General features: G+C 41.7%; 1 protein-coding gene across 11 annotated transcripts in view; it reads right to left on the bottom strand.

Annotated features, from left to right (window-relative positions):
* The window catches only part of FAT3 (FAT atypical cadherin 3), a 396,171-nt gene that overhangs the window by 355,959 nt on the left and 16,699 nt on the right, over positions 1-23,513 (bottom strand). For 9 of the 11 annotated variants that reach the window (XM_021544996.3, XM_085574877.1, XM_085574896.1 and 6 more), the window contains exon 2: positions 14,051-14,085. The exons of the other annotated variants lie outside the window; for them this stretch is intronic. The gene's annotated coding sequence lies outside the window, so the exon portion shown is untranslated. The remainder of the gene's footprint in view (positions 1-14,050; positions 14,086-23,513) is intronic. 11 annotated transcript variants of the gene reach the window in all.

Here is a 23,513-nt window from a genome sequence, read left to right as displayed (position 1 = left end):
GGCTACAGGGCAGCACACCATCACTGAAAAAAGTGCCAACACCTGCTTTACAATAGCCTTTTTAAATTCCAGGATCTCTTCCAGCCAATTCCACTTAATTTTATTTCTACAGTCAACAGCCTCTTTGCTCAAAAACCTTTTAAGCCATTATTTCCTGAAGTGAAAGATAATGCATCGTTATCCTGTATCACAATACAATACTAGATCGATACTTCGGTCTGCTCAGCCAGCCACAAATCTTCCTGTCCTTATCACTCAAATAGTGAAATACCTCATAGAATTATAAAACAGTGTGGCTTAGAAGGGATCGTAAAGATCCTCTAGTTCCAACCCACTTGCCATGAACAGGAACACCTTCTACTAGACCAAGTTGTTTAAAACATCATCCAGCCTGGTCTAGGTAGAGATACCTAATGTTCTTCTCTTTCACAAAAAAACTCTTTACCATTTCTTATCTTTCCCACTTAGTGGCTTTTTTCCTTGAAGTCAGCTGCACATATTTGAATGATACATTTCTTCTATCACTTCACCATCTGCAACTTATGCATTTTTATGAATTTAACTCTGGTGAACAATAAATTCGGAGCCAGAAGAAACAGCAAGCAGTCATCATACAAACTTCTTCAAATGCGTCTGCCATCATTTTGGTACAAGAGCAGTCAAACATCTAGTGCTCAGTGGGAATCCATCCTCTGTTCCAGCTGACATACCAGAGAGTCTCTGATGACAAGGCCAGTGAGAACAAAACTTCATCTTTCCTTTAGGAAAAGGATCTCAAACATTCTTCTGCTCCACACATCTTTTGTTGATCAGAACTGCAGTCCCATGATAGCAAGCTTGATCCAGTGCTTTCCCAATCAGACTTGAAATGGCCACCAAGGACCAAGCTGTCCTACCCAGATGGTGTCATTAACATGAAATCACAACCTTGTTGGGGATACTCCAGATTTCATTTTATACACAGCTAACTTGGAGAATGGGGCTCCTTTGGAAAGGAAATAAAAAGAGGGCATTTGCTATCATAATACTACTGCAGCAGTGTATTAAAAATTGAAAACACCACTATTCTGCATGGATTCAATGTAGTACACATTCCTTGTCTCCCAGGAGAGCACATCAGGTGACAGGTCTCTTAAGGCTGTAGGGCAGGCTGTGGCTGTGACCTGCTCGACCTATGGCTGAGACTTCCCCTGGCACTTCTCTGGATTCTGGAGACAGGGGAGTGAGAAAGAGACACAACTTCAGCTACCAGGTCTTGATCTTGCTCACAAAGATGACAGAGTTTCTTTCTGACCAAGATCCACCACTCTAGTTGTGTCTACAACTACCTAGAAGAAGGTTACAGACAGATGGAGATCAGTCTTTTTTTCTCCAAGGAACAAGTGATAGGACAAGATAAACTGGTCTCAAGTTGCATCAGGGAGGGTTTAGATCAGATATTAGGAATAAATTTATTCACTGAAAAGGCTGTCAGGCATTGGAGCATGACCAGAAACACCACGAGAAAAATCCAGCAGGAATCAGTAAGAGTCTTAAACCATTCAAATGATCAGGTTACTTTGTCTGCGAGTGCCCCTGGGGCCCTCCAGAGGCGATGAGCAGGTCTGGAGCTCCTGCCCTCCCCTCCCAGCTGTCCCTTGCCAAGCCCAGGCACTGCCAGCAACATAGCATGGGCTCCGCAGCTGACTGGCACTTTCCCAGGAAGAAAAATTCCAGTTTGTTTTCAATTAAATAAACTACTCTGAAGACAATTTAGTCCCATTTCCAGACACAGTGATTTCTAGCTCCCCCTTTTAGAAAACCCCTCTCGAAATATTGCCAGTCTCTGGCCGCTCCACAAGCAGTGCTCTTTTTAGGCTGTGGATGTTAATTAAGCTGCTCTTTATTTTTAGATTTTCTTCATATGACTTTATGCCACAAACTCTATTAACATTATGCCTTGGAACATCAGAGTTATTCACAGATCAATCAAACTAACAGAAAATGTTCCTCCTGCCTTGGGAGAACTGAACTCAGCTGGCTTTTTAAAAGCAAAGCTGAGAGAAGAAAAAAAAATGTAAAAATACCCCTCACACCATAAATCAACCAACTGGACCTCTTGGCTGTGAATGAAATTTCTCTGAGGAGGTGGGGAAGGAGGAAAGAGAGCGGCAATTTTTTCCCCCCTTGTGCCTGTAGGCACAGATTAAACACTCCTCTGCACAGAGGTTTGACTTCAGGTCATTGCCCAGTGCAGGCAGAGGAGCAAGGACTCACCTCTGTACTTCCAGTCCATTTAAAAATACACTGACTCTTGTTTCCTTATTCTGTCTCTCTCAATATACCAAAGGGTATTGCAGCTGCAAGAAAACTCAACCCCTGATCTCAGCCCAGCTTAACAGGAACCTTCTAATTCAGCCAGCTCAAAACTGAAATATTCAGCTGATAGGCAGTGACCTAGGGCTGCTGCAGGTACGGTGCTGGGACAAGGGAAGGGCTGCAGCACCACACTGCCCCCCACCCACCTGTCTAACCTGTGCCTAATCAAGTGCTTCACTCTCCCCTTCCCCAAGCAGGATGAAGAGAGACTGAAAATAAAAAAAGTCAATCACTTCAAACCCTATCTATTCTGTTTACTGTACTGAGGCTGGGTCTTGAAAGCATCCCACTCTCCTTCTCCAAAAACAGAAAGAAGTCACAGGTCAGCAACACGCCCTGTACAAGACGCTGAAATGTATGTAGATTTCCTCACCAACACTCAGAAGTGCTTAGTAAACTTCTCCAATGTAGATTTTTGTTGACATTTGGAGGCACATAGGTAAACCATTAATCAGGAACATAAACTACTGCATATCTCAACTGATGGAAGAGCAAAAAAGACGCCAAATTTGTAGATGCAAATAAAGACTAAAGATACGCTGCACCATTTCTGATTGGCAAATTCAGATCTGCTGCTGTGACCAGTGAAACCTTAGATTATGCAGAAGGAACAAATTATACACTTATTTTTTCCTCCATGTGTTTACACTGAGCACAGCAGCATAGCCAGCGATGCTCATGAGCCCCATACAAGTGCTCAAAGTGCCACAGGCAGATGGAGAGAGACCCAAACCAAGGAGTGAAGTTCCAGCTCCTAACAGCTGTAGTACCATTGGAGATATGCAGGGAAGTGTTAGCAGCTAAAACACCATCTGCTCAGACACAGCAGTACAAAACCTGGCTGGGGGTAACAGGACACTTTTTTCCCCTTTTCAAATCAAAAGCCCATGGCTTACTGAATTTTCCTCTGTACATTAATTTCTTTACATTCACTGGAAAGTGCTGAGTACTTTTGCCTGCTTTGCACCTTCAATGTGAGACACCTGAGAAGCTTGTGTTCTGCTACCATTTGGAAAAAAAAGCACCTAAAATAAACAAGCCCCAAACACAAAACAGTAGAAGACAGTAATTTACCAAGCCCTTGCTAAATCAATGCAGACTAAAATTCCACCGAAAAAAAAGGATAGAAAAATTTGGCTATGGAAACATATCTATGTTTGGAATTCCATGCAATGGCACATAATTGGCTTAGTCTTAAGACTGCAGGAACTTAAGTAACAACTTTTGTAAAAGCTGCAAACTTCGGGAAAACTCTGTCACAGGGCAAAGCAAGGTGACATTGTCCAACACTTCTCCTTTTTCACATTTATAACAAAAGGGATTGCACGGAAATTTTCCACCATGAACAACTTTACAAGACAAACCACAGTCCAGAACAATACATTCCTTTTCCAAAAGTGTTTCAACTGATCTGTGAGCTATCCTCCAACCCATAGAAATGAACAAAAAAGCAGCAAGCAATAACCTGTATGTTCACACAAGCAGCTCCCAGAAGACACAAGTTTCCTTCCTGAATTTTTTTGTCCGGTTACCAGTCATGAATTACTGGTTCTGCCATGTTAAAACAAACAGGGCTTTTGTTATGCTTTCTGAAGTGTTATATTTACCCATCTTGGTTATATTTTTTCTTTTGGCTGCTCATCTGATGATTAAGGAATGATAAGGATTCGTTACTGCATTAAGGAGGTTTAAAATGCAGTGCACAGCCAAGCAATTTGGAAGCAATTGCTATGTTTCTAAAGTGAACTTTAATCTAGAAATGCTCATAAAAATCATATTATGGCAAACGGAAACAATAATGTTAATTAAATAATTTGCATTTACATAGCAATCGGTCCCAAGGGCCAAGCATATAGTAGCACAATTCACATGAAGTACACCACGTGCTCAGCAGCAACAGATTTTTAAGTTTTGACCTGAAGAAACACAAGTGCATGCAACATCTGCTTTCTCTTGCACCTTCTGCCCTCAGTCCCTGCATGGGCAATGGCAGCCACCAGTTTTTGGCTGCCTCACATTATACAGCAGGACTTGCATGCTTGGTGGTTAGCTGTGTGAGAAGCATCCACTCCCCTGGGCCGTTCTGTTTTGTTTTGCTAAGCCACAGTACACAAGAGGCAACAGGTTTTTGTTTAGCAAGATGCTCCTGCCAAGGACAAGCACCTTGCTTAACTCGTCATGCTAGATCCTCTTCAGCCAGCTGGGCCAAGGACAGCTCCTCTCCAGGAAACACAAACACAGACAGGACCTTCCACCCTTAAGCCTTCTTTCCTTTCTTCAACACAATCCAAGCTATCTGTGGAGATTAACACCCACAGCCAGCTCTAATTCAGTATTCCTGGTCAGAGCGGTTTTTGAACATGACCAAAATAGAAATAACTGCATTACAAGAGAAATTAATTCTTGCCAAGATTTTGCCCATTTAAAGAGTAATGCAAAGCTCCTTAAATTTTTGCAGGTCTCTTACAATTTAGGAAAAGAATTTGCAATGGCAAGAACCAGAAACTCCAAAAGCACATGATTGTTTTTAAATGACACTGTCAAGATTAAAAAAAATAAAATACATTTTTTTATAGAGAGAAATAGAAATGTGTGTAATAGAAATGTATATATATATATATATATTCCACACACAATATATTCCACACACAGTGTCTTAAAAAAGCATAGACAACCACATCTTCATTTGTGGTTTTTGTTGTATTTTCTGCCCCATTTATTAGTTCTGTCAGGGAAGCAGCACTAGCTAATTTCATTATTTGTTCTCAGCCAATTTGACTTTTTGGCTTCCTTCCTATGTCCTAACAGAGCTGCTCTGTTTCCAAAGAAGGGAAAACAGTCATTACATTACTGGAGATCAGACAGCTTCCTCAAGTCCACTCTAGCTCCATGGAAGGAAAGCTCCAAGGCATTGCTGGGATAACATATCCAATCCTCATCTTCTTTTGGCTTCTTCTGGCTACACAAACACACCACAGGGACACAGGTGCAAAATGAAACACCTGCAGACTTTCCTCCTAAGTGAGCACTTGACACTGCATTAATGCAAAAGACTTCAGGTAGTTCCACACAGGAGTAGCTTTAATCTACATCACCCAGTGAAACTCCATTAAAACAAAAGGATGCATTAAATAAGGCAAATCTTCATACGCAGGGAAGAACCAGATGTTTTGTAACACACCCCTTCAGCAGGCCTATCTTGCCTGTCTGTTTCTGGAAAAAATAAAAAAAAGCCAAAAAACCCTAAAGAAAAACAAAAAAAAACCCCACCAAAACAAACAAACAAAACCTAATACAAGATAGGCCTAATTCAAGTCCCTCAAGTTTAAGAGGGATTTGCATATGGCCCAGTGCTACCATAGCATTTTTCACTTCTGTTGGGCATTAAAGGAAATAACCAAATGTTGAATTTAGAGTTGAGTGTTCCTTGTGGCACTGTTGAGGAACTGAGCCTTTTTCCTTGCCCCTTCATTTTCTTTTCATCTTCAATTTTGTTTGCCACTGCTAACTTAATATACAGAAGTTAATTTCTTTCTTGACTCAAGGTATCACTACGGGAATATTGAGTGTTACTGTGGTGGCTGGAAGTCATTACCTTTATACAAAAATTAACCTGTGGCACTAATCTCTACTTTTTTTTTCTTCTTTTTTTCATTTTTTATTTATACAAAAGCACCTACCTTATTAATACTGGAAGTGAAGCAATTGCCAATACAAATAACTAAAATGCTAACTACCATAAATATGCAAATGTAACCCCCTAAGCTTTTCATTAAATCAATATAAATAAATTCTTGTTTCTTGAACTGCAGAAGTTCAAGTTATCCTAAAGCAATGCAGTGTGCACCATGAAGAGAATGGTTTTCCATCCTACCTATCTTTATAACAAACCTTTCATATGAAATCAGGCCTCTTATTTAGGACAGCCTAAAAGGGAAACTAATATTTATATTTCAGAAATGGGTATTAGACTAAACCCTTAGGGAAACTAAACAAATGGACTGAAAAAGAGGATATAACAGAAAATAACTGAAATTGTTGAACACACTGAATATAGTGTTTATATAAACTTAAGACATTCAACCAATTAATCCTAATTTCTGAAATGAACTCTTCCATGCCCAAGCACATACCAGGTGTAAACATTCATGGGGAGAATCACCACCACTCCCAAAGACAGCTAGTCAGAGCAATTTTATGTATGAAACTCTTCTTCCATAAGTGCTACAAGTATGTCTACACTATTTTCCAAGACGTTTGGTGCACACAAGCAGCAGGGAAAATGAACTTGTGCTGAGCTCCATGCCGCTGCCATTGCTCAACAGCAGTTGGTTCTCAACACCCCATTTAAAGCAAGCTGAGGTGTTTCTACACTGCAGTGTATTCTGGGGACTGCTGCACTCATACAAATGAGGTCATCCAATAAAGAAGCAAAACTTTCAGGCATGTGCTCATCCCAGAACTGTATAAAAAACTATTCACCTATTCATTCTCCATTCAAAACCATTTAAATAAAGAGTAGATTTATATTACACATTACAAGGAAATCCTTTACTGCGTGTGTGGTGAGGCACTGCAAGAAGATGCCCAGCAGAGATGTGGATACCCCATCCTTGGAATATTTGAGACCAGGCTGGATGACGCCCTGAAAAACCTGGTCTAGTGGAAGGTGTCCCTGCCCACAGTGGGGGACTGGAACTAGATGACCTTTCAGGTCCCTTCAGACCCAAAAGATTCTATGAAGTATGTTCAAACCAACACAAAGGAACTGAACAATTTTTAATCAGAGATTAACTACTCTCAATTAAAACTAACCCATATTAAGGCTTGTCCTGGGGAACGCTCCCATCCCTCATCAGGGAAAAGTAACCAGCATCTAAGCAAGGCAGTGCACCCCACTCAAAAAAGATGCCTCAAAAGGATGAACAAAACACTTGTGGGTACCAACTTTCTCCACAAGGGAGAGAGGGGATGCTGATGTGCCTGGCTCATGCTATGCTGCCATCTCATGAATTCTGATGTTCAGCCAGATGAAGCCCAGCTTGCTGGACAGCTGACACAGCTCAGCAGGACAGTAGTACTTTCCATATAGTTAGTATTGATTCAGGTTAGAAAAGTTAATCCCTGGGTCACTCCGGGGCAGCTAAATGTTTTCAAAAAAAGCCCGACATAATTAAACCCATATCTGCACAAGAATGTGAGGTGGGAAATTAAGAGTGTGTTTCTAACTTCTCTTGTGTATTTTGCTACAGTGAGATTAAAGGGCAGGTCGCTCCCTGCCAGCTCAGAGAGAGGGATATGTATTTACTGAGGCCAGTACTCAGAGCAAGTTACAGCTGGGAAAGTAACGCACTACCAGTCACCACCTTGATCTACCCTCTGAAAGCCTGAGAGTTCACCTGCACTTCAAAACTGCAACACACACACCTGCCAACCCTGCACGCCCTTCTCCTGCATCCTCCTTCACCCTTCACCGAGCTCACTTGCAGAGACTTGTACTCCTCTTTAACTGGGAACTCCTCCAGCCTGGGGGCACATCCCCTTCCCCTGAGCATGGAGTGACTCACACCCCAAGTAACAGTGCCCAAGACACAAATTTCAGTGCAACCCAAAAGGACATCTGCACCCCAGATCTGCAGGGAGACATGAGATTGCACCCCCAGGCAGCAGGAAGCTCTTCATCAAGTGCCAAGCAGAGATAGGGCTGTCAGGTCCTGTGGAGGGACAGGGCACTTTGGCCAGGACTATTAGCCATGCTTCTGATCAGTGTCCTTCCCTCTGGTTTGGCATACAGCGAGAAGGAAGCCTTCAGCAGCCTGCAACAGTCTGAAATGCTGTTCTCTAACACAATGGTGTTAGTCATCACTCATAAATGAAAGTGATCAGGCAACCATTCAACATATAGAGTTTTAAACTTTTTTCTTCATTTCACAGGACCAAGATCTTACATACTCTTTTCCAGCTAAAGCCCTGACTCATTCTGTGTCGTGGGCATCTGTCCTGCAGCAGATGAGAAATCAAACACTGCAGTACCTAAGCAGCTTGAAGCTAGTCTGAACTTGAATCTCATTGCTCTCTTCTAAAACCATTTGCAAAGCAACTTAACAAGTGAGAACTTTTTAATGTACTTATTTTTCTTCATCTTTTTCAATTCTACCTTTCTTCAAAAATATGATCCTTCACAAAAACTTCTAGAGATCCCACCTTTTGATTTTCTAGGATAATACTGTAGTGAAAAAGTACAGGATCAAAGTTTGAGGATTTAAAAAGTAATATAATTTTTCTCTTCCCTTGACTCTTCCATTTCTAAACCACTGCTTCCTGTAATAAACTACTTCTGGACTCCCCTAAGATAATAAGACTGCTTTCCTCCCACTAGCCAAACTGCTTTGTACCCACTCACAAAACATGAACTAGGTAAACTCTTCACTGATGTTTTTTCACATATTTCACAGTGGCACAAAACATAACGAATTCCAATGCATTTCTTAGGTTTCATCACTCAAGCTGCTATTAGCATAATTTTGATGACCACATATATTTTCTGTTTATTTGTTTTTGCTAGATCATTACAGTTAATCTAAAGCAGCAAGGTTGCTACTCCTTGGACCCAGCAAATCTGTCAAATAAGTGAAATAAGGACCACCATGAACAGTGAGGAAGACTATTTTTATTTTGGGTTTACTTAGGGATGATGTTTAATGAACAAACCGTTTATTAACTCATAACTCTATTTTAAAACGTATGGAAAATCAATTCCTCCATACCTTCACTGCAATCCATTGTACTTTATAATCTCAAAATAGGAGGCCATTACATTCTACAAACCCATCCAAAAAATGTAGTGCAGGCTATGGCATCCATATTACGAAATTCTACTTTTGACAGCTCACAGAAAGCTGGGATACAGCCTCTGTCTTCAACCCTCACTGGTTTTGACACAAGCTGAAGATTTCTGACATTGGACTTCAAAATGAAGCTGTCCTGTTCCATATTTAGATAATGGGAGCCTATGTTCAGATACCAAATCTGCAACGTTAGGATCATCTGCCTTCTCTGCTGCACAGGTTGTTTGTCTGGGTCTGTAACTGCTGGTCCTTTTGTGTCCATACATACCTGCACAGCTGAACTGGCTTTCACTGGGAATGAGAGTGAAATTCCACTGAAAGCAAAACCACTCCTTTTCTCCCAGAAAAAGAAATAGAAGATTGCCCTGCTCAGAACACAATCTAACAGAACAAGGGACAAGTGCAGATTATGGGCTGAATCTACCTCAGACGCGTTACTCAAAGTTAAGCAAACCAAAGTAAGTCAGACTTTGAGTTTTTAGTGCATCAGTACTTATAATTTCAATGAAATGGATGTGATGCAGTATGGACTAACTTCCTCCTTCTCCCTAAAAATGACCTGCCAGACTGATAAAAACAATACTTACAATTCAGGTCTATCTTTTAGAACATGAGAAGTTGAAAATGGAAAAAAAAAAAAAACAAAAAAAAACCAAACACAAAACCAAAAACAACCCTGTCACAGACTGCCTTTCTCTCTGCAAAATCTCACAGAGCTCCCTCCAAGTCATGGAGATAGTTTGTGAAGCCAGTGACCCTAACACTGAAGAGCACTGGCTCGCAGGGAAGAGCCTCTGAGACTTCTTCTGGACACAAGAATCACCAAACCAAGCAATGCCTGGGCCATGCTGAAGGAGTGCCATACTGCTTGCCACATGTAGTTTGTTTGCTGCTCTGACCCAAACGCCAGGGAAGGCTGGCATACTCAGCTTTGACTCCCTGCCGAAAGGCAATGCTTCTACCTTGATGGCACCAAAATTCCACAGAGGAACCAACTGGAAGGCAGTGACAGCTCAGAAACTAAAGAATTCACAGCTTACATTTAAGATAGAATCCCACTGTCACTCAAAATTTCTGATGGTTTTGTCAAATGATCTGTTACAACCACCTGAACAGATACTCTAGAAAGGTGAGGGTCAATCTTTTCTTTGAGGTAGCAAGTGATAGATGAGAAAAAGGCCTCAAGTTCCTGGATGGTTAGATAGGAAAAATTTTTCCACTGAAAGAGTGGAACAGACTGTCTAGGGCAACTGTAGTGGAGTCACCATTCCTGTAGGGATTTAACATTGTGTAACTGGTGCTTACGGACATGGTTTAGTGGTGGACATGGGTCAATAGTTGGAGCCAATGATCTTAGAGGTCTTTACTAATCTTAATGATTCCATTATTTTGTGATTCTATGACATCATGCATAAAATGCAGGAGCTCCTGGCAGGAACAGAAAACACTGAGTTCAGGATAATGACTTTGGGTGCTCTGTGCTCTTTCCTTTTCAGCCTGGAGGCTCACAACATCATTTCTGTTGGAAAAGGTCATTGCCAAGGGGTAGCTAAGCAACAGCTTAGAGTTGTGGTGGTCAAAAAGAGGCACAATGTTTTAAATTACCTTTTTACTAAGTGATGGACAGTCCTCAGAACACCCAGTGACATACCTCACAGGAAGCCAGTAAAGGGGATTTCTTTTTATTTCTTAAGCAGTTTCCATATTTGAGCCAAATGAAAAAAATAAAAAATACTGAATAAACATAGCAGAGGTACTTGAATTGCTCCCTGGTCCTGTTTTGTATTACACCAAAAATTCCAACTTCTCCAAGAAAATACTGGGAGACCAGTGCTCAGAGGAGAACTTGATCTGTTCTCCCTTTTGTGCCACTTTGGAGACCCCATCTGCTCCAGCTAGGACAAGGAAAAGCAGTCTGTCCACTTCTACAGCTGAACAGGTGGAGCAGTGTCCAGGGGCACCAGCCCCAAACCCTTCCACATCATGGACCAAGGTCAGTGGGGCTGGAGATCCTCCACTCTGCTGATATACGAATGCAGATCTCAGTTCCAGCTGTGCATCCAAGGGTTTGCCAGACAGTTCTCTGGTTATCTGTACAACAAGTGCATTAACCCAGTCTTTGCAACACTCTGGCTATGTTAAAACTTTGAGCTATTCAACTTTCAGTTATACAGCATTGGGTCCTCACTTTATTTGCTTCTCTCCTGACCCTCAGATCACTGGCTTACCAGAGCTTTAAAATGAAGCGCAGGGAGCATCCACTCAATATACACTATCACTGCTGAAATGCAGGCACTGCTATGCTGTCACTGCCTCTGGGGCTGGAAGGCCTTATATTGGTATCCTGAAGCACTTTCTTCAATTCAGGCACATAGATATTAAGCACACACTTCAGCAGCCAGAACTTTAAATGCCCCTTGTACTTTATCTGTGCTGTAGCTCATCCACCTGAAGCATTTCCTCTCTGGCACATGGGCAATCTGACCAACCTGCACAATGCTTGGTGCCCAGTCATACCAAAAACCTTTGGGGTCTACTGAAACAGAAGTAATGATAGCAGGCAAGTCAAACCTTTCAGCATCTCTTCCCCAGTCAATTCCCATGCCAGCGTCAGAGACAAAGGAAAGGGGTGAGAAACACAACAAATTCTGGCTGCTGGATCTTCAGTGCCTTCAGCTCTCAGCACGGCTCTACAGCCGCACAAACAAACGCCAGCAGGGCAGTCTGTGACCTACTTTCCCTCCCTCGCATGGGGAGCTGTGCCATTGTGAAACTGCCACTGAATTTCAGCTCCACAACGATGACAAGAGGGAGCCACACGCTGCGTGACTAACACTGACACAGCAGCCACTGCCCTGGCATCCATGTCTTCTACCAGGGAGCCTCCGCCGTGCCAGGCTCCAGCTGCTGAAGAGGCTGAGGTACAGCTCTCCAGGGCAGCACGGCAGCAACCCACACACCTTCCCAGAAGCCCTGCTTCTCCCTCTTTCCCCTCAGGAACTGCCTGGAAGACTATCCCTAAGTCACTGCTCTGAAGTTTCTTGCACACCCTCTCTGCCTTTGAAGACCTTTACAGTGCTGAGACCATTGCTGCCTCCCTCCTGTCTGGTATGGAAATGACAGTGCCATTCCATTAATGCCACAACCAGCCCAGAAGCCAACTGTATCCTGGCTCGCATCAAAAGAAGCACGACCAGAAGGCTGACAAGACAATTCTCCCCTTCTATTCTGCCGTCGCGAGACCACACTTGAAGTACTTTATCCAGCTCTGGGATTTGACCAGAACAAGGATGTGGATCTGTTGGAGTGAGTGCAGAGGATGGTCACAGAAATGATCAGAGGTATGGAGTGTGTCTGCTATGAAGAAAGGCTTAGAGAGTTGGGATTGTTCAGCCTCAAAAAGAGAGGCCTCTGGTGAAACCTCCTTGCACACTTCCAGTACATAAAGGGGGCTTATAAAAAAAGAGGAAGTAATTTTTTACATGGATAGAGAGTGATCAGACAAGGGAGAACTGTTGAGTTCCCCCTAAAAGAGGAGAGATTTGGGTTGTGTCAGGTTGGGTTGGAAAGAAATTCTTTACCCTAAGAGCAGTGAAGAACTAGAAGATGTTGACATCGTAGAGAAGCAGTGAACACTGCTGCTTAGCACAGTGTTAAAACAACCTAATGGGTGCCCAAATATGGATTTGAGCCTAACTTCAAGGACACAAACTTGGCTGAGTGGGCTGAGCACTCACATTAGAATCTCCAACCCATCTGTGCAGCATCTGCACCATATAAGAGCTCACAGCTGAGAGCTGAGCCTCCTCCAGGCATCAGGAAGCTGGTCCTGCAACTGGAGCTCCCTTGCCCCCACTATACCCACATCACCTCTGAGCATGGCGTTTTGGGGCATGCACAGGCCACTGCCATTCCAGTGACACATTCTCCAGACCAGATCAAGTCCACTGGCTGAAGAGGGTGAGCTCAGCCCATCTGCACAGACATGTTCCTGCTACAACAGTTTCTGCATAGCAAAAATGCCTCTCCTCTGTCTGGGCAGGTCTGAACTCAGGCTCAGGAAGACCTGGCCGTTTTCCGTTCCCAAATCTTGTCCATCTTTTGGAAGGATGAGCTGGTCAGGCAACCTTTCCTGAGGGCTTATGATAGTGTTTTCCTGCATTATCATTCACCACTTAGCCTTGTAGCCCAGGGGAAAATTTCAAGTCTATACATATTTAAATCCAATACAAATGGGAGTCTATTATATTAACTCCAAGGCAAGCCTCATCCAGCACCTCCATATAATATTAAATTAAAGGAGAATAAGAAAGGAAGTCTCCTCCCAGTTTTACAAGAATAGATTGATCTTTAGATGCTTTCTTTTACCTCCTATGACTACAGAATAAGAAACAGTCATTAATTCCCACCAAACATTGCGCCTAACTATCCTGGTCCACACGCACTGAAAGCTATTTTAATATGTTGATAGTTTGATACCTACTGAGGGTAGCAGAGTCCCTGAAGAACTCCTCCTCCCTTTCCCGCATAGGGACGTGTTGTGCAATACTAACTTGGTATTCCACAATCCTTTTCTTAAAAAGAACACTATGCTATTAGTGTAATTATCTGATTAATCTTTAATTAATCAATCAGCCTCACTTTGAATTAAATAAACACCTGGATGCAAAATGCTTTTTCCTCAGAGTGCACCTCAAGTGTTTATCCAGCACACTAATGCAAGGGATACCACCAGAAGTCCAACTGGTGGTCAAGGAGAAAAGCAAGTACCACTGAGCACACCAGGGACAAGCAGGTATTAAAAAATACTTCAAAGTAAAACCACAATATTCATTTATACTTACCACCTCCTCAGGATGAGACAATTCCCATTTTAGAACTACAAAAAAAAAAAAAACAAAACACCTTAAAATGACTATGTTGAAAATACACACACATACACAAGTGATTTGAGCGCCTTACAGAATCTAAGCTCAAGAGCCCACTGCTTGACTGCTCAGTTCAGGCCAAATGGCTCCTGGATCCAGTGTACCATTTTGAACTGAGCTACACAACCTCTCAAAGAGGCATCCAGACGTGAAAGCATCTGACAGCCATGCATCACATTTTTGGATGAGTTCTTCCTAATCATTAATTGCACTCACTGTGAAAAGAAAAGTTTATGTGTGCCTTATTTTCTTCAGGGCTGCTAGTACCACCTAGTCTGAGTAATATTCTCCCTATGCTGGTACAAACAGATCATGAACAAATACGTCTTTCATTACTACTTTCAATTCCATCTGAGAGTGGGATGTAGGGTTGTGGGGCTTTTGGGTTGTCTGAAAAACAACATCTACTTTCTGGCTTTCAAAATTCCAGGGTTTGGTTATCAGGTGCAATTTCCTTGAGCTCCCAATTTTTATTCACATTATCTCCTCCAAAGCTTTAGCTTTTAAATAATTTGCTCATAAATGGTGTAAACAATATGAGATGCTGAGATGTTCCTCCCACTTTCCATCCAGCAAAGGTGAGTGGAACACACATAGCAATCAGAAGGATATGGAACAATGTCTGCTACTCACTGTTAATAAAATGCTGGGTTTGTAAAGGTCTTCAGAGAAGTGGAACCTCTGATACCTCAACTGAAAGATTTCCCTGAATCAATGGTCAGGATAAGGCCCTGCTGCAATGTTTCAAAACTTACTGTGAAGCCAGTAAAAATAAAATAAAAGCTGTCAAAACACAAGACAGCCACAAAGCATAGACATTCATTCTTCAAACTTCACTAAAACAGGATAGATCACGATTATTATTGCCAGTAATATGCTACCAGCATATTACCAGCACCTTTTGCTGTTCTCCACTCCTGGGTGAGGCTGCAAGGCAGTTCAAACGGCTCTTGCAACCTTAAAACAATTCTGCTTTTCACTTTTGAAAACTTTTATTAAGACAGTCAATATTTTAGAGAAGAAAGATCTTGTTTCTCCTTTCACGCCAACCAAGTGCAAAGGAATAAAATGAAGTGGGAGTTAAGTATCATGACGCCAGGAGAGGCAGCACAGGGCACCCAGAGGACTCATACGCCTCTCTCCTCACTCAGTGTAGTGTCCATTACCAACAATTTCTTTAGTTATGTAATTAATGTAGTGATGCACAACAGGCCAGTATATTTGGAGCAGAATGTCCCTGTCACACATACAGAGAAAGAAAAAAAAAATTATTTTATTACTGTGTTTACCAAGTAATATGCACCAGAGTAAAAGAAAAAGGTTTTAGCTCTCCTGAAACAACAATCTGCCCCTCCATCTTCAGTACTTCAAGCTAAACACAAACAAAATCACATTCTCCATCTTGTACCTTGCTTTTGTTGTTGTTGTTGTTAAGTTTCACCAAAATCCCTTCAGGCCCATCAAAATGCTGCAAAGGCATAATTAAACTTTCAACAGCCATGAATGATACTACCTTTCACAACAGGAATGGGTAAGAAAGTTCTGTATACCTGTAAGGACCAGATCTGCTAGGTGCAGCAAGTATCGGCTCCTCATTTGATCTTTCATTGTGTGAATGTGTAGCTAATTGTGATTAATTGTGATTAAGCATAAGAGATGTAATAGAAATCCTCACGTAACAGCAACACTGGGACAATGGTGAACCCTGAAAGACTGCTGAGGTGTGCTACCATCCATCCACCCTTCTCTCAGATTCCCTGCAGAAATCTCCCAAGCCTGTCAGAAGTTTGCTCTGCCCTCTGAGAGATGACTTCCTACTCCTGTACAGAACAGCGAAAAGCTCAAAGACAGAATCACAGTGCCAGTTTGTGTAGTCAGCACTGCACTGAACTGCAGACTCAGTCTGGACATTTTTTGCTATTTTCCTCCCTCCTTCCCATGTCTATTATCACCTAAGGTGGATGGTCTCATCCTACACTCATGATGTTTTCCTGCCATTTGAGGAACCTGCCAGGCACCTTTCCATCCAGCTAAAAATCCATCCTCAGTACCTGAAATGTAGAAATACAAACCAAAGACAACCTACCATGCATCTTTTTTCTATAAGGTGATCCATTAACTTGCAAAACTAAAGAGAACTTGATTTGTAATGAATGAAAACAGCAACGTGGCAGCCTGCTCAGTTGAAAATCGCTCTGGATATATATCTGTGCTGAAAAGATTCAGTTCACTTACTCAGGAGAGTTCTTACCCCCTAACCAGTGCTGTCTAATAGGCAATGCAAACATGTAGTCTGGTGCCCAAAATTTAAAATCCTTTTATTTTACTCACCTCCTTAATTATTGTTATGTTTTAAATTAATTCCTGAATCACAGTCTCTCAGCATATTTGCAAATTCCATCTGCATTTCTCAAAATTCAGGCTTTAACCAAGATATTTAATATCTAAGCCTCTTTGTTAGCATTACTAGTGCTGAAATCCTCATAGCCCTACATGTTTGCTTGTCAGACTAGTTTAGTCAGTATGGTGGATATAATGAGGCACAGTGCATTTCAGGTTCATCTTATCATTAGAGAGAGCCTCTGTCCCATGTAATCACTGCAGCACCCAGGCATATCTTAAATGAAGGAAGATCTAAAGGCTGGAACTCAACATATCCCCAGTTTCCATTTATACTATCAACAAAATCATCTGGTCACCTCTCCTTTCCTTTGACAGCTGTAATATCTGCAATTAAAATCTGAATCAGTGGGGGCTATTTTAAGAACAAAGAAGGCATTTCAGCTCAGTAGAACACTGCCAGATTGGGTAGGATATGCTACAATTGGCATTCCAGCTCATTAAAACAGCTTTGCCATGGACTACTCGTCCTGAAAGCGTTCTGCAACTTTATATACACAACACAAGCACCACTCAGCACCACCGTTTGCTGAAACTCAGCCAGCTTCATGTTGCCCTTGCACATGAGGAACTTGTCACAACAGCCCTTCAGGATCAGATGAATGACTGAAGCCAAGGAGAATTCAAGGGAAGCACAATTCCTCTCTGAGGACTAGGAATGGCAATAACATCCCCATCTGCATGAGACATCCCAGGAATACTGTTGTAGTAACAAACTGGTCAGGAATTTGCTCCACCCTGCAACTGGGAGTCACCATTTGAGGTTCTCCTGCTTCTCCTCCTTTTCCATGGCAGTGACAACTACTGCTTTACTTCTCAAAAACCCTACATACCACATGGAATCCCATCAATAGCTAAATCCCCCAAAAGAATAAAAGCAGAAAATCATTTAGGTTGGAAAAGACTTCTAAGATCATCATGCTCAGCCATTAACTTTGAAACTGGTTTTAAATGCTACAGTACTTTTTGTCTGTAAAGGTATTTATAAAATGGGGGGGTGGGGGGGAAGTACAGATCTCAGGAAAGACCCATAGTCTAGCTTGGAAATATTTTTAAAATGGCATTTGGAAGAACACACATTCCCAATCAGAAAGGTGAAAACATGCATATCCTGTGAGCTGCGGGAGTTTTGTGCAGTTAAGGAAAACAGAAAAAAAAAATTAGACTTAGCTTCACTCATTTTGGGAATCTTAACAGTTAGAGAATCCAAATCAGTATTTGTATTTATTTGAAAATTCTGCCTGTTTAGAAATGGGTTCTCTTGAGGCCTGATGCAAAATACCTACTACAGTGCCCGATTAAGGTAGACAGGTTTTTTAAACAGTTTTCAAACAGTGGAAAGAAAAAACCAACAAAAAAAATCTGAACTCTAGGGAAAGCTGGATGTTTCTTTCATTTAGTTTTTGAGCTCCTTTTATCTATTTTTCCACCTTCCCTTTCCTGAGATTTACTTTAAGAATATCCAGTTATTAAATGCACCAGATAGCATGAGAGGGGAGATAAGTTTGCAAGACATGACAGTGAAGCAAATTAAAATAGTGAAACCTGTCAATGCATGCCTAATGCCAGTGTAATGCCAACCCTCTGGTCCTGCTGTGATAGTACACTACTGAAAAGAAGATACAAGCACATCCCAATGAAATTTATCCCAATAAATTTGTTTTAATACATTGTAATATTTCACTTATCTTTCCTGCACTTTCTTCTAAAAAAAACAACAATATTCCAACTTTCTTAAAAATGGATACTGCTAATATTGGATAGATTGCTCAGACAAGTTCTAGAAGTGTTCAAGGCCAGGCTGGATGGGGCTCTGACCACCCTGGTCCCGTGGAAGGTGTCCCTGCCCACAGTGGGGGCAGGTTTGAACTAGATGGTATTTCAATGTCCCTCCCAACCCAAGCCATTCTATGATTCTACCATATACTGAACTAGCAAAATCAATCAAATAAATTACTGTTTTATCAGGGAAGTATAAAAATTTGTGAAGCATCACACTGCTTATCCCCCTTGCAGAGCATGTTATCACTTAATTAACAGAAGCCTACAAGGGTTTATCTGCCCAGTCACTGGGGCACCGTGGCACCCGAGAGGCATCTTGGAAGCTTAGAGATCCATGCCCTTTTGAACCAACAACGATGTACTACCCTGAAGCTCCTAACATGGCAGCAGATATCTCTGTTTAGGCAACACAACTCCAGCCTTCATGCCTATTTAAGCATTGCAGTGCTCATTGAGCATTGCACCAGTTGGCTTTGGGCCTCAGTCATTTGCGTGCCCTCCAAAGAGAGCCCATGAACACTGCCAGCACAATGGATACCAGTCAGAAGCTTTTAAAAGGAGTCGAGATGGAAGAGGAATACAGACTGCATCCAGACACTGTCAGCATCCAGACACTCTCAGAATGACAGACAGCTGATCAGATAATTCCTTAACCCAAAGGAAAATAAAATCCTCATGAATTTTCATAATGCATAAAGTCATTACAAAGAGCAAGGATGGGATAACGTGCTCTCTGCCAGTGTGGGAGTACTGTTTGGGTCCCTGTATTTGGCACCATCTACCGCACCCATCACTTGTCTTCCAGGAAGAGATTAAAAACTGAAGCTCTGAGAACAGGCTTTCACTAGATTAGCTCACTAATTCTCTTTTGCTTGCAGATCACATCAATTAAGCACAGAACAATGACAAATGTACTGACCTGGTATGAGGACAACCCAAGTTCAAGCCCCTTGCACCATTTGATTCAAAATAAGCAGGCTGATAAAATGGGCTTGAGTCAAAAATTGCATCTGAATTTCAGTACCCTGATACTTCTAGTTTTATGAAAAGGAAGGAAAGCAGAACACATCTGTACTGTTACAGAAAAGTCTAATTTCAATTTTTTCAAGTTACTGAAAGCTCAAGTGCATTTCTCCCATCAGCTTGACACTCCCTAGCAGAGACACCACAGGTAGGAGCACCTGGGACTAACCTGGTCCTGCCAAGTTGCCAACATTCAAAATGACCTCATGTCTATCTAATCTTTTGTAGTTTCCTTTGCGTTTCATGTCCCTGAGTGAATAGTAACAAGGACTTTTTCACTGCTGGTCAAACACTTCTCCAATTCTTTGCCAGCAAACTAGGAAATTCATTTGCTCTTTCACATATCCAGAGAAAAATGCAGGAAAGCTCTGAAGAGCTTACTGGTACTCCATGAAAAGTGGGAGGGTTACCAGCTTGAGTGAAAGCAGAACATGGGCACTGAGCCACCACCAGCACAGCCAGCTTGAAAACACCACTGGCATGCAAGCAGGGGTTTTCTGTGTGGGCACAGGAGGAGTGAGACAAGCAAACAGGAGGCAGAACATATTCTGAAGTTAGAGATGTTTCCAGTGAGCTGGGCCAACCTGCTGCTTCCCAGAAATGGTCACGGAAGAAGCTGCTTATGCTTGGTCAGCACAAGCAGTACTGCTGAGCGCCTCATCTCAGTAGCAGAACTCAAACCCAGAAAATCTGATCCTAGTTTTCATCTCTGCAGCAGCAATAGTTTAATAACAGCAGCCATCTCTCTCACAGAAGTATAAAAAATTGGCACCAGTGATGCAACACTGACCATTAGAAAGCCACTAGAAATGCCAAAATTATCAGTTTAAATGCTCTCTGTTCATGGGCAATTTCTCAAAAAACCTATCAGGAATAAGGTTTAAGGAATAGAAACAGCAAGAAACATAAGGGGTATTTTAGCTTTTTTTTTTTTCCCCCAAAGATATCCTTAGTTGATATCAGGCAAATCTTACTGGTGTTCTGCTGTAAGGAGAAGCTTTCTCACCTCCAATGCTATCTATCCCCTCAGGTGGTGCTTAAAAGTGAGGAACTGAGGTCACAGTGACAATGTTGGTAACAGATCAGGCACTGTAACAGCGAATGTGTAATGTAAAATGAAGACTCTCTTGCATTACCTCATCTCAGATTTAATAGTGTAAGAATTTCTTCTTAAGATCACGACAGGTAAACTGGATTTGCCTGAATAGCCTGTGAGCTTCCTGGCTCATTGTTCCATCACCCAATGGTGGTAAAAAGAAAAAAAAAAAAAAAAAAAAGAAAGAAGCTATTAATAATCAAGCAGACAGAATAGTCAGGGTGCAGAGGAGGAGAGGTAAACCTTCAAAGACAAGTCCACACTCCCCCAAAAGCCACTTGCTGTCAATCTACACAAAGCGATAGCCACTCTGTTTTCTGCATATCATCAGATTCAGAAACCAGTGGTTTTAACCACACGTCATCAATGGACTAGAGAAGTTCAGACAGCTCTGAAACCTTTTGCTGCCTCATACAAACAAGAGCCAGCCTTTGCCTATCCAAAGACAGTATTTTCATTTTTATTCACCTGTGGCATGTGGAAAGCTGCCAGGCACACCCTGAAAAAATTCATCAGATTCCCTGTCTCTCATAGTCTCCTCTGCTAGCTTCAGCTTCTCATAGAGAAACAAAAAAGTTAACTCTTGCATTTGTTCCTAGCAAGTTTTGGACTACACTTTGCTATGGCATGCAATAGCTGCCCTCTCCTCATCTCATTAAGGCTGTGCCGATATTCCACATAGTGATGAAACAGGTATTGCTTTATTTTCATTCAATGCTACGCCAAGTTAAAACTTAAGAAGGTCACAATGGTTTCTCCAGCACAATCAGAAATGAAGAATAACTTAAAAACAAACTACAAACCCAAAATGTTATTTCAGTTTTCCTCTCTCAAGTCTAGCACTGTAAAGTAAAAATGTCTGGATCATTTCCTCAATGAAAATATGCAAATTAACTACCCTCTTATGTAGATTGATGCAAGTTATTTTGGTTGAGAACAATGCAAGTCACCCACAGTTTACAAAACAGTATGTCAATAAAACGAGCTAGACCTGCTGAAGAAAGTATTTGTTGTAGCTATTTTTGCACATGCATAACCTTGAATTACCGTTTTTGGAAAAAAAATATCACTTTCGTGTTATGATCAGCAACTAGTAAGTTGAAACTTGCTTTTCCTCATGTATTAATGAAGCTATTAATGTACCAGACGAAAATACATGTAAGAAGGTTACACAGAGCATATTATCACCCTTCATGATCCCAGCAAATGACAAGTGATAAAACCAAAAAATTTAAAGAAAAAGCTTTTTTATCAAGGAAAAAATGCTTCAAGGCATCAAGCATTACTCTCTCAGCAAGCTTTCTCTTCCTCCAACCCCCCCAGCATATTTGCACGAAGAAAACAAACCTGTATAAACAAAATGTCACTACAGATGAAGCCTCACTTTCCAGCAGAGCTCTACAGCACTTCATAGGATCTTCTGTAAGGGCCAGAGCTGCCTGCTGCTGCAGCCTGACCTGTGACACCAACCCTGGTCAAGAAGCAGGACACTGTCACAATACCACACCCATGCTGGGGAGGGCAACAGGGACTCAGCAGAGGTGTTGGTAGAAAACAGGTTCAGGGTTGAAGATGATGAGACAGTGATGGTTAAACACACTTCACACAGTCTGAGGTGACTACAGCTATCCGTAAGATGCCACTGGTTAGGACCTGTATGGACATCACCCTCCCAGTATGCCCAGCTCAGGGCATGCATCTCAAAGCCCTTACACAGTGATCCCAGTTTGCTCTTTTTAAAATTTCGGCAAACTAAAATGAGTCATAAGTACCAGAAATCTTCAAATATGCAAATATATACTGCAAGGAATCAAAACATTTACCCGACACCTGCTTGCTGGAGGATTTAACTCAGTCAACAAAATTTTCAGGCAACTCTCCGCTGAGTACCCAGCTTCTTGTCACCATCTCAGCTTCTGGGGATGAAGAATCTGGGATTCCTGTCAGAAAACTGTCTCCCACTCCTATCTCTTGTGTTAACTTTCAAGAGCAAGATGGGAGAAAACTGTGAAGTTTCACATTCCTCCGCAATCCAAGTTTCTGGAGAAAGCTCACTTCGTCACCTCCTCCCTACTCTGAAAGCTCCTCCTGAGCCAGAGGTATAAGAAATCTGATTTTATTAACTCCCCTGAACTTGCAGCATCCTACATTACCACCTCTCTTGAGGATAGCTCTGGTATCACTCAATGCTGCTTGCTGCTCCCCAGAGTGACACCAGCTATGAAGGGCAGCTCAGGGACAATCCCCACCAGCCACAAAACTCCCAGTATCAGCTGCAGAACAGACCGTGGGTCCTGCTAACTCCACTCTCCAGCTGCTAGGAGAAGTATTTCAGCTGCTGATCTGCATTACATGAAGTTGTTGCCCTAGAAACCTAAGTGATATTACAAATTCAAGCTAAAAAAAAAAAAATAATTGTTTTTGCAAAAACTTTGTACTTCTTGCTACACCTTTTCCCCATCCCCATATTTCTGAAAAGGCCTAAAACCCAATAAATGCAAACAAAATCACAGAAACACATGAAGAAGGCTTTCAATTACAGACAGGGAGCAATTTCCAAGCACTAATATTACCTGAATTTTTTTGGACATCATATTGAGACTTGGCAAACTAAAACAGTTATTGCAATGGGGTTATATTACTCAGGTCCAATTAACAGTGGATGTAGAAGCGAAATGAGATAAACACTACTTAATGCTAGCAGTCTTACTGAGTCTGTGACATTACCAAAGATCAAAAGAAGCATCTTGAGCAAGATATTCTCACTGCAAAATAAATAAACACATTTTAATGAGAAGGAAAATATCCTGTGTGTCAAGAATTAGCAACTTGAATGTGGAGCAAGACTCCCTAACTGCAATGGAAAACAGACTTTAAAAAGATCAGATTAACCAGAAGCTTGCAACAACAGCTCACCCTATCACTTTCTAAACCTCAAAATACAGAAGGAAATGTAAACTAATACATATTCTATTTCTGCAGGATACGTATTTTCCCTACTCACCTCCTTACAGACGGATATTACTTCTCCACAGGTGTATTATCTCTCTGTATTTCTATTTCCAGAAAGTAATAAAA

This window comes from Lonchura striata, chromosome 1 (assembly GCF_050655825.1).
Source record: "Lonchura striata isolate lonStrDom1 chromosome 1, ASM5065582v1, whole genome shotgun sequence".
In the NCBI taxonomy this organism is placed as follows: Eukaryota; Metazoa; Chordata; class Aves; order Passeriformes; family Estrildidae; genus Lonchura; species Lonchura striata.
This window is presented reverse-complemented; position numbering and strand designations above follow the sequence as displayed.